Raw genomic sequence first — 11,613 nt, 5'->3', positions numbered from 1 at the left:
GATAAATGGAACCAACTGTGTACCATTTCCCCACAAAGATACGAGCAGCAGAACAATGGAGAGGCAAAAGAAAAAGTATGGGGACAAAGGGAACATCAGCACGAATCAAGAGATTAGAAGAATTAGGAGCCCCAGCAACAGCTGGGGAAGGAGAGTAAGGAATAGCCACGAAAACGACCAGGACGAGCACCAAGCATCGGCTCCTGGAGACAGACACAAAGGGCGAAAACCGCGAAATCAGAAGTTGGAGTTCGAGGAAATTGGCGTAATAACCTCGAACGTTCCATTGAAGAATAGACATCGACGAGAAGAGAAAGGACAACAACAGAGAACAAGGAAGAAACAAAGGCGAAGGAGCAATATAGCACATTAAAGAGTATCAGGGTCGGGATCAGGGGTCAGCAAAGTCAGGGTTAGGGGCAATAGGTAAACTGAGCAAAGACGGAGGGAAGGAAGCGGGAGAACAGACCAGAGGGGGGGGGAGGGCGGGCAGGGGTTCGGAGGAGGAGGAGGAAGAGGAGGAGACAACAGAGAAGAGTAGTCAAGGACAGCAGCAGGAAGAGGGGGAGTAGAAAGAGGGGAGCGCACCTCAGCAAGGGCAGCAACCGAGAGGGAAGCGGGGGCCAAAGAAACCTCCATAGCAGGAACAGGGGCTCAACCACCGAAATGGGAGGGGAAGCAGCGATAGAGGCAGAAGTAGGGGCTGAGAAAGAAAGCAAAACCTTCGTACCCGCCGGGGAGGAGGAAGGAGAGGAGCCAGGCTTACGCTTCTGACGTAAAGAGACAGGCGTCCGAGCAACTACGTACTGGGCAACGGATTCTAGCGTCTCAACAGGAGAAGCCGAACGAGAATACACGCGACGGCCGTTTGGAGAGCGATGGACATCAGCCCGCACCGACAGGCGGTGGGGAGAGTCAAGAGACGGAGGGGAAGGATGGGAAGGAGGAACGGAGGGAGACGAGTAAGAAGACATAGGAGACGAGACAGACCGGGTAGAATGGAGGGAAACCCCAGACAGAGGGCCAGGAGGGGGACCCTTCGGGACAGAACTCAAAGGAACAGAGGAGGGGGCAGTGGGCGTATCAGGGTCCAATGCCCGGAAACGGTTGTGAGTCTGAGGAAGGTGGGAAGAATGAGGAGAGGAAGAGCGCAACACGCGAGCATAAGAGTTATTAGCATAAAGCGGGAGCCGGCGAACCAAGCGCCTCGCCTAAGGAAAAGATAAACGCTCCCGGTGCTTCAAGTTGAGGACGGCTGCCTCAAACTTGTAATGGACACATGCACGGGAGAAGGTAGGATGGGCCTCACCGCAGTTGAGGCAACGAGCTCGGAGAGAAGTGCACTCCGACTTAGAGTGACCTTCGCCACCACACAAAGGACAGAGAGAGACAGTCACAGAGCAGCGGAGGGCACCATGCCCAAACCTCCAGCACTTGTTACAGAGCCTAGGAGAAGGAATGTGCTCCTGGACAGAGCACCTGGCACCAGCAAGAATGACAGAGGGTGGAAGGGTCCGACCATCAAAGGTAATCTTCACAACCCGGAGGGGTTGACGGCGACTACCACGAGGGGGACGAGTAAACGTGTCCACCTGGAGAATAGAATTGCCCTGGGCAGCAAGGATATGACGAATATCGTCGTGGCAGTCTCGCAGATCCCGAACTCCAGTCGCAACATGGGGCGGGAGGAGAATAGTGCCAACACTGGCGTTCAACTGAACGTTCTTTGAGACCCGAACAGGGGTCTCGCCAAGGCAGGATAAGGCAGCCAAGTGGGAAGCTGCATCCTGAGAAGGATCAGCAACGACACGTGTACCGAGACGAGTGGGGTTGAAAGTAACAGAGGCATCCACGGAATCAGCGAGATGTCGATGGAGGGAGAAATCGTTAGGAGGCGCAGAATCAAGACGGAGATCAAAATATTTGGCCCACGAAGCGGGACCAAACAAAGCTTGATAGGTATCAGAACGGGAAGGAATCGAGCGAGGGCGACCGTGACGAAGACGGCGGTTAGAACCCCCAGAGAGAGAAGGGTTAAAAGGCGCTAGAGATGGAGCCGCGGCAGGGGACGAGGTAGTGACCACTGGGGGCTTGGGGCTCGACCCAACCACAGAGGAAGGAGGGGAGCCGAGGGGAGGAGTCAGAGAGGCCAAAGGAGGAGCAAGGTCGGGGCCCAATGCAGCAGAGGCTACAGAGCCCGGTCTTCCAACACGGACCGACTCGGGGGCTTGGTCGCCCACCCTACGAGCCTGAGAAGGTAAAGGGGAAACAGCAGAACCAGTAGATATCATTGCTACGAAAAATCAACATTCATTCACGAATGTGCCCCCACACTCACCATGGAGCCACAATTAGAGGCAGGACACCCAACAAGAAGCTATCGGCGTTCATGCCGGGGCCTCATAGGGGTGCGTCGTGAGTATACGCCCCACAAATGCCACCTTAAGAACAGACAGTCCGTCGAGATCGGGTTCAGTGACGAAAGGGGGATTGAAAATAAAAGGTTCCCCTCGCTCTCGACGTTGGGTACTACAGTTCTACGGGTGCAAGAGTATGCCTCCTCAAGCACCCGGGCGTCAAAATAGACGAAGTCCAAAGGAATAACCAAAACAAGCAAAAGGTCGGCAGGAAACGGCAAGCAGATAGGAGAACAGGGGGAGAAAAACGAAACAGAAGGAAAAGAAAAAGGTGCTCAGCACAATTGGAGAGGACAGCAGCAGGAGCACAAGGCTAGAAAAGGACAGAGGACTGCCCCAAGGAGCATCACACTCCAGCAGCCGCCCACTTAGCCCCCCCTCACGGCGTCAACGGGCTGAACAGGGACGGGGGTAGCATCATCAAACAGCCTAGTCAGAGACCGGGGGTGCGAGAACTTTGAGCCCAGCAGTATAAATCACATTTTTAATTAAAGAAGGAAGGTGGGATAAAATTCTAGGGCTTGAAGTAGCAATTTAGTGTTGAAACTCAAAGTTTAAATCAAGAATCAGTGCGAGATATTTGAAAGCGAGCTCTTAGATCAGAGCTTTCACTATCTTGTGCTACCCAATCCCCTAATATATGTACCTAAGCCATACACCGTCACAACTGTAATCATTGCTATCACCTTATGGTTGTTATGTTGAACGCACATTTCGCTACATTATACCTTGAATTAATCTTCAAATTATGCTACAATGTACCTTTAGATAACCCTCAAATTGTACTTTAATGTACCCGTTTACATCTTTTTTTCAATTTTGCTTTAAATTACCTATTAAAAATTATCTGTTAGATCAAGGCCCTGCCGAAATGCTAGGTGTGTTAGTGGCTTTACAAGAATGTTAAAGCATCAATGTTATTTTCCTTCAAACCCAATGTACATTTTTTATAATATATAATATATATCTATATAAGTAAAAGTAAGTAAGTAAGTAATTATCAAAAGAAGGCACCAAACCGGGAAGGCTATGTAGCACCATCAAATACGCAAAATAATCAGAGGGCGCTAAATATCACCAAGGATGCCAATACGAGAACAAAAACGCATAAGGCGAACGATATCAAAAGTATCCGAGTCACCAAGAATTCTATCGAGGGACAGGTGACCGCGAGGGGCGGTCGGAAAGCAAGACACACGCTCGTCCTGGAAGTCAGGACATTCAAGAAGGACATGCACGACCGTAAGAGGGACAATGCAACTAGGACAATAAGGAGCAGGGCGGCGCTCCATCAAGTGACCATGGGTTAAGCGAGTATGGCCAATACGCAACCTCGCTAGAGCTGTTTCCCACCGCCGGTTACGGTGGAAGGAGGACGGCCACGAGGAAACACAACATTTAAGAGTACGTAGCTTGTTACCAGTAACAGACAACCAAGAAGCCTGCCAACGGGTAAGGACTGAGGAATGGATAACTGGGTAAAAGTCGGAATACGGAATGCCTTTGCGAGAGATGAGACAAGAGCGGACAGCTTCCTTGGCAGCAGCATCCGCACGCTCATTTAAAGACACACCAATATGGCTGGGAACCCAACAAAACTCAACCGACTTAAATTTACTGTGAACGAGAAACAGCCAATGCTGGATCTCGACAACTACTGGATGAACCGGATTAAAGGACCCGAGAGCCATGAGGGCACTACGAGAGTCAACAACAACCACAAAGGAAGACTGACAACGAGAAAGCAGGAGACGAAGAGCATAGAGAATAGCATAAAGTTCCACTGTAAAGATGCTAGTCTCCGTAGGCTAGCGACACATATAAGTGCGATCAGGAAAAACAACAGAGTAGCCAACACCGTCCGCTGACTTAGACCCATCGGTGAAGACAGAAACGGAGCGGGAGTGAGAAGAAAAGTGCTCGAGGAAAAGGCGTTTTAGAACCGTAGGAGGGGTAAAAGCTTTAGTGATACGAGTCAAGGATGTACAAAACCGCGGAAGAGGGACCCTCCACGGGGGCAAAGAAGGAACAACACGAGGAGAAACATCAGAAATACGAACGGAAAGAGAAACCTGTAGGCGAGATAACCGGACAGAAAGAGGGAGGTGGTGAAGAGGAACAGGAACCGCAGGAGGGGTAAAAGTTAAAGCACGACAGAGGCGAGAGGAAGGATGTTGCAAGGACCGCGCAAGATAGCGAAGACAGTAGCGATCACGGCGGTCCTGGAGAGACAGGAAGCCAGTGTCAACATACAAGCTAAGGACGGGAGTCGAACGAAAGGCACCAGAACTGAGGCGCAACCCAGTATGGTGCAAAGCATCAAGACGGCGAAGAGTAGAAGGAGAAGCAGACGAGTAAGCAGGGCAACCATAATCGAGCTTAGACAGGACGAGAGAGGAATGTAAAGCAAGGAGAGTGCGCCTATCTGCCCCCCAAGAAGTATGGGACAAGACCCGAAGGAGGGTAAGGGCCTTAGAGCACTCAACACGGAGGTAAGAGATATGGGGAGACCAAGACAAACGAGTGTCAAGGAATAACCCCAAAAGCTTCGCGGAATCTTTGTATTCAAGGGGATGACCATAAAGTGACAAAGAGGGACGAAGAACAACCCGTTTCCGCGTAAAAGTCATGGCACAAGTCTTAGAAGTAGAGAACTTGAAGCCATGACCTGTGGCCCAAGACGACACGGCATCAATTGCAAGTTGAAGCCGGCGTTGAAGGAGAGGCGAATCATCACCCTGACAACAAAGGGTAAGATCATCGACATAGAGAGCGGAGAAGACACCAGAAGGAAGAGAGGAAAGAAGACCATTGAGGGCAACCAGAAAAAGAGTTGTGCTCAGAACACTACCCTGGGGCACACCTTCGTATTGCTGAAAAGAGGGAGAGAGAGCGGTACCAAGGCGCACCCGAAAGGAACGACGAGAGAGGAAGTTGCGGAGAAAGAGAGGGAGATGACCACGAAGGCCAAAAGAATGAAGTTGAGATAGGATATGATAACGCCAAGTGGTGTCGTAAGCCTTTTCTAGGTCAAAAAGGACGGCAACAACGGAGGTCTTCGCAGCAAAAGCAGTACGAATATAGACCTCCAAGTTCACCAGGACATCTGTCGTGCTGCGGCACTTGTGGAAACCAAATTGAGAAGGGGAGAGGAGGTGATGGTGTTCCAGGAACAACATCAGACGAACGTTAACCATACGTTCAAAGAGTTTGCAGACACAACTTGTGAGAGCAATAGGGCGAAAGTCCTTAGGGGAAGTACCCAGAGACCCCGGTTTGCGAACAGGGAGGACAACGGCATCGAGCCAGTCCTCAGGGACTGACGACGACTCCCAGATCCGATTATACAGACTCAGTAAATACTGAGACGTGCTCGGAGGGAGATGGCGAAGCATCTCATAATGAATACCATCGGAGCCCGCCGCCGTAGAACCGCAGAGGGCCAGCGCAGACCGAAGTTCAGAGAGAGAGAAGGGATCATTATAGGGAAGCTGAAGATGAGTGCAGAAATCTAAAGGACGAGACTGAAGGACAGGTTTACAAAGAAGGAAAGATTGGGGAAGATGAAGAGCAGAGCTAACAGAAGAAAAGTGGGAACCCAGTTCGGAAGCGACCTGCAACGGGTCCGCCACAAGAGTATCATGGAGGTGAAGGACCGGTGAAACATCGGGAACGAACTTACCCGCTATCTTGCGGATACGCTTCCAGATCTGGGCCAGAGGGGTTTCGGACGTAATTGTTGAGACATAAGATGCCCAACATTCACGTTTAGCTGTACGGATGGCCCTACGGGCCACCGCACTCGCCTTCCGAAAGAAAAGAAAAGAATCGGTCGTCCGCCTACGGCGGTGCTTCATCCAGGCTGCACGCTTACAGCGGACAGCCCGAGCACAGTCCGCATTCCACCAGGGAACGCACTTCCGTGGACCCCGAGAGGAAGAGCGAGGAATAGAGCGGAGGGCAGCGTCGAAGACAGTGTCATGAAAAAGGAGCAGAGCGCGAGAGAGGGGCAGAAGGGAGAGGTCAGAGAGAGTAGCACTGAGGGAAAATAGGGTCCAGTCCGCCTTAGCAAACTGCCACCTAGGGAAAGAGAGGGAAGGGCGAAAAGAGAAAAAGGAAACAAGGATGGGGAAATGATCACTTCCATGGAGGTCATCAAGAACCTGCCACGTGAAATCTAAGTAAAGAGAAGAAGAGCAGAGAGAAAGATCAAGACAAGAAAGGGTGCGAGTTCGAGAGTCCAAATGAGTGGGCTCACCAGATTTCAGAAGAGACAGGAAGAAAAGAGAGGAGAAACGGCTCAAGGAGGCGACCCCGGGTATTCGTCAGAACGTCACCCCAAAGAGAATGACGACAATTAAAGTCACCCAGCAGGAGCACAGGCTCCGGCAAGGAGTCTAGGAGGTGTTTCAAATCAGGAAGAGAGAGCGGGACACTCGGGGGGAGATAAATGGAACAAACTGTGTACCATTTCCCCACAAAGATACGAGCAGCAGAACAATGGAGAGGCGAAGGAAAAAGTAAAGGAACAAAGGGAACATCAGCCCGAATCAAGAGAGCAGAAGAATTAGAAGCCCCAGCAATGGCTGGGGGGGGGGGGGTTGAGAAAGGAATAGCCACGAAAACGACCAGGACGAGCACCAAGCATTGGCTCCTGGAGACAGACACAAAGGGGCGAAAACCGCGAAACCAGAAGTTGGAGTTCGAGGAAATTGGCGTAATAACCTCGAACGTTCCATTGAAGAATGGACAACGACGAGAAGAGAAAGGACAAAAACAGAGAACAAGGAAGAAACAAAGGCGAAAGACCAACAGAGCACGTTAAAGAATATCAGGGTCGGGATCAGGGTCAGCAAAGTCAGGGTTAGGGGGCATGGGTAAACTGAGCAAAGACGGAGGGAAGGAAACGGGAGAACAGATCAGAGGTGGGCGGGCAGGGTCCGGAGGAGGAGGAGGAGGAGGAGACAACGGAGAGGAGCAGTCAAGGACAGCAGCAGGAAGAGGGGGAGTAGAAAGAGAGGAGCGCACCCCAGCAAGAGCAGCAACCGAAAGGGAAGCAGGGGCCAAAGAAACCTCCATAGCAGGAACAGGGGGCGCAAGCACTGAAACGGGAGGGGAAGGAGCAAGAGAGCCAGAAGGAGGAGCTGAGGAAGAAAGCGAAGCCTTCTTACCCGCCGGGGAAGAGGAAGGAGAGGAGCCAGGCTTACGCTTCTGACTTAAAGAGACCGGTGTCCCAGCAACTACGTACCGGGCAACGGATTTCAGTGTCTCAACAGGAGAAGCCGAACGAGAGCACACACGACGGCCGTAAGGAGAGCGATGGACATCCGCCCGCACCGACAGGCGGTGGGGAGAGCCGATAGATGGAGGAAGAGGATGGGAAGGAGGATCGGAGGGGGACGAGGAAGAAGACACAGAAGACACGACAGACCGGGTAGAAGGAAGGGGAACCCCAGACAGAGGACCAGGAGGAGGATCCTTCGGGAGAGAACCCAAAGGGACAGAGGAGGGGGCAGTGGGCACATCAGGGTCCAAGGCCCGGAAACGGTTGTGAGTCTGAGGAAGGCGGGAAGGACGAGGAGAGGAAGAGCGCAACACGCGAGCATAAGAGATATTAGCATAAGGCGGGAGCCGGCGAACCTGGCGCCTCACCTCAGGAAAAGATAAACGCTCCCGGTGCTTCAAGTTGAGGACGGCTGCCTCAAGCTTGTAATGGACACACGCACGGGAGAAGGTAGGATGGGCCTCACCGCAGTTGAGGCAACGAGCCTGGGGAGAAGCGCACTCCGACTTAGAGTGACCTTCGCCACCACACAAAGGACAGAAGGAGACAGTCCCGGAGCAGCGGAGGGCACCATGCCCAAACCTCCAGCACTTGTTGCAGAGCCGAGGAGAAGGAATGTACTCCTGGACAGAGCACCTGGCACCAGCAAGAATGACAGAGGGTGGAAGGGTCCTACCATCAAAGGTAATCTTCACAACCCGGAGGGGTTGACGGCGACTACCACGAGGGGGACGAGTAAACATGTCCACCTGGAGAATAGAATGGCCCTGGGCAGCGAGGATATGTCGAATATCGTCGTGGCAGTCGCGCAGGTCCCGAACACCGGTCGCAACATGGGGCGGGAGCAAAATAGTGCCAACACTGGCATTCAACTGAACGTTCTTCGAGACCCGAACGGGGGTCTCGCCAAGGCAGGATAAGGCAGCCAAGCGGGAAGCAGCATCCTGAGAAGGAGCAGCAACGACACGTGTACCGAGACGAGTGGGGTTGAAAGTAATGGAGGCATCCACGGAATCAATGAGATGTCGATGGAGGGAGAAATCGTCAGGAGGAGCAGAATCAAGAGGGAGGAGATCAAAATATTTGGCCCACGAAGCGGGACCAAACAAGGCTTGATAGGTAGCAGAACTGGAAGGAATCGAGCGAGGGCGGCCGTGACGAGGACGGCGGTGAGAACCCCCAGAGAGAGAGGGGTTAAAAGGCGCAGTAGTTACAACTAGAGAAGGAGCCGCGCCAGGGGACGAGGTAGTCACCACTAGGGGCTTGGGGCTCGACCCAACCACAGAGGAGGGAGGGGAGCCAGAGGAAGGAGTCAGAGAGGCCAAAGGAGGAGCAAGGTCGGGGCCCAATGCAGCGGAGGCTACAGAGCCCGGTCTTCCAATACGGACCGACTCGGGGGCTTGGTCGCCCACCCCACGAGCCTGAGAAGGTAAACCAGAAGAAGCCGAAGCAGGGGTAATCATCTTGACGAAAAGAAGAATTCACTCACGAATGTGCCCCCACACCCACCATGGAGCCACAATTAGAGGCAGGACACCCAACAAGAAGTAAGTAAGTAAGTAATTATCAAAAGAAGGAACCAAACCGGGAAGGCTATGTAGCACCATCAAGTACGCAAAATAATCAGAGGGCGCTAAATATCACCAAGGATGCCAATACGAGAACAAAAACGCATAAGGCGAACGATATCAAAAGTATCCGAGTCACCAAGAATCCTATCGAGGGACAGGTGACCGCGAGGGGCGGTCGGAAAGCAAGACACACGCTCGTCCTGGAAGTCAGGACATTCAAGAAGGACATGCACGACCGTAAGAGGGACGATGCAACTAGGACAATAAGGAGCAGGGCGGCGCTCCATCAAGTGACCATGGGTTAAGCGAGTATGGCCAATACGCAATCTCGCCAGAGCTGTTTCCCACCGCCGGTTACGGTGGAAGGAGGACGGCCACGAGGAAACACAACATTTAAGAGTACGTAGCTTGTTACCAGTAACAGACAACCAAGAAGCCTGCCAACGGGTAAGGACTGAGGAATGGATAACCGGGTAAAAGTCGGAATACGGAATGCCTTTGCGAGAGATGGGACAAGAGCGGACAGCTTCCTTGGCAGCAGCATCCGCACGCTCATTTAAAGACACACCAATATGGCTGGGAACCCAACAAAACTCAACCGACTTAAATTTACTGTGAACGAGAAACAGCCAATGCTGGATCTCGACAACTACTGGATGAACCGGATTAAAGGACCCGAGAGCCATGAGGGCACTACGAGAGTCAACAACAACCACAAAGGAAGACTGACAACGAGAAAGCAGGAGACGAAGAGCATAGAGAATAGCATAAAGTTCCGCTGTAAAGATGCTAGTCTCCGGAGGCAAGCGACACATATAAGTGCGATCAGGAAAAACAACAGAGTAGCCAACACCGTCCGCTGACTTAGACCCATCGGTGAAGACAGAAACGGAGCGGGAGTGAGAAGAAAAGTGCTCGAGGAAAAGGCGTTTGAGAACCGTAGGAGGGGTAAAAGCTTTAGTGATACGGGTCAAGGATGTACAAAACCGCGGAAGAGGGACCCTCCACGGGGGCAAAGAAGGAACAACACGAGGAGAAACATCAGAAATACGAACGGAAAGAGAATCCTGTAGGCGAGACAACCGGACAGAAAGAGGGAGGTGGTGAAGAGGAACAGGAACCGCAGGAGGGGTAAAAGTTAAAGCACGACAGAGGCGAGAGGAAGGATGTTGTAAGGACCGCGCAAGATAGCGAAGACAGTAGCGATCACGGCGGTCCTGGAGAGACAGGAAGCCAGTGTCAACATACAAGCTAAGGATGGGAGTCGAACGAAAGGCACCAGAACTGAGACGCAACCCAGTATGGTGCAAAGCATCAAGACGGCGAAGAGTAGAAGGAGAAGCAGACGAGTAAGCAGGGCAACCATAATCGAGCTTAGACAGGACGAGAGAGGAATGTAAAGCAAGGAGAGTGCGCCTATCTGCCCCCCAAGAAGTATGGGACAAGACCCGAAGGAGGGTAAGGGCCTTAGAGCACTCAACACGGAGGTAAGAGATATGGGGAGACCAAGACAAACGAGTGTCAAGAAATAACCCCAAAAGCTTCGTGGAATCTTTGTATTCAAGGGGATGACCATAAAGTGACAAAGAGGGACGAAGAACAACCCGTTTCCGCGTAAAAGTCATGGCACAAGTCTTAGAAGTAGAGAACTTGAAGCCATGACCTGTGGCCCAAGACGACACGGCATCAATGGCAAGTTGAAGCCGGCGTTGAAGGAGAGGCGAATCATCACCCTGACAACAAAGGGTAAGATCATCGACTTAGAGAGCGGAGAAGACACCAGAAGGAAGAGAGGAAAGAAGACCATTGAGGGCAACCAGAAAAAGAGTAGTGCTCAGAACACTACCCTGGGGCACACCTTCGTATTGCTGAAAAGAGGGAGAGAGAGCGGTACCAAGGCGCACCCGAAAGGAACGACGAGAGAGGAAGCTGCGGAGAAAGAGAGGGAGATGACCACGAAGGCCAAAAGAATGAAGTTGAGATAGGATATGATAACGCCAAGTGGAGTCATATGCCTTTTCTAGGTCAAAAAGGACGGCAACAACGGAGGTCTTCGCAGCAAAAGCAGTACGAATATAGACCTCCAAGTTCACCAGGACATCTGTCGTGCTGCGGCACTTGCGGAAACCAAATTGAGAAGGGGAGAGGAGGTGATGGTGTTCCAGGAACCACATCAGATGAACGTTAACCATACGATCAAAGAGTTTGCAGACACAACTTGTGAGAGCAATAGGGCGAAAGTCCTTAGGGGAAGCACCCAGAGACCCCGGTTTGCGAACAGGGAGGACAACGGCATCGAGCCAGTCCTCAGGGACTGACGACGACTCCCAGATCCGATTAT

The sequence above is a fragment of the Procambarus clarkii genome, chromosome 4 (assembly GCF_040958095.1).
Source record: "Procambarus clarkii isolate CNS0578487 chromosome 4, FALCON_Pclarkii_2.0, whole genome shotgun sequence".
Taxonomy (NCBI): Eukaryota; Metazoa; Arthropoda; class Malacostraca; order Decapoda; family Cambaridae; genus Procambarus; species Procambarus clarkii.
This window is presented reverse-complemented; position numbering follows the sequence as displayed.